Source organism: Macrobrachium nipponense, chromosome 46 (assembly GCF_015104395.2).
Source record: "Macrobrachium nipponense isolate FS-2020 chromosome 46, ASM1510439v2, whole genome shotgun sequence".
Taxonomy (NCBI): domain Eukaryota; kingdom Metazoa; phylum Arthropoda; class Malacostraca; order Decapoda; family Palaemonidae; genus Macrobrachium; species Macrobrachium nipponense.
The window spans coordinates 43311677-43312289 of record NC_061106.1 but is presented as its reverse complement, the minus strand read 5'-3'; positions in this window follow the sequence as shown (position 1 = coordinate 43312289).

The following is a 613-nucleotide window of genomic DNA, read 5'->3' as shown; positions in this document are numbered from 1 at the left end:
ATATATATATAATATATATATATAGATATATATATATATATATATAAATATATATAACTCAGCAAGGAATAAATTAGTCAAGTTTATTTTCATTCAGTTCAAATATATCACAATATGACACCAAAACGATTTGATTCACAAAATATTCAGAATATAAAGTGATTAAATATCATTAAAAAAAGTTGAAGTGTTAAATTCAATTGTGCAAGTTACTATTCACAACTTTCACAATCATTGTTAATATGAACATGGTGCTAAATTTAATTCATTGCTATGCTAAATCTACCTGCCTTTCAACATTAAAAAGGTTTGATTTTATATAAGATGGCCACAACTGCTGGCCATTATATCCACTCATGAACTTTAGTGTTACAGATGTCATCCATGAAAACATGAAGCCTTAAAATGAAAGGCTATGGACAACTTTCAACCCTGGAGAGTTTTATTCATGGTTTTATGGCGTATCCCATCAACAAATATCCAGAAGAGAGAATAATTGTTATATCACAGTGGGAAAAGGCAGTAAATAAAGTGGAAGACTATAACACTTAAAACGTAGGAGCTGTACACATGAAAATGAGGTGCAATTACACTGTATCCTACTCTTACTACT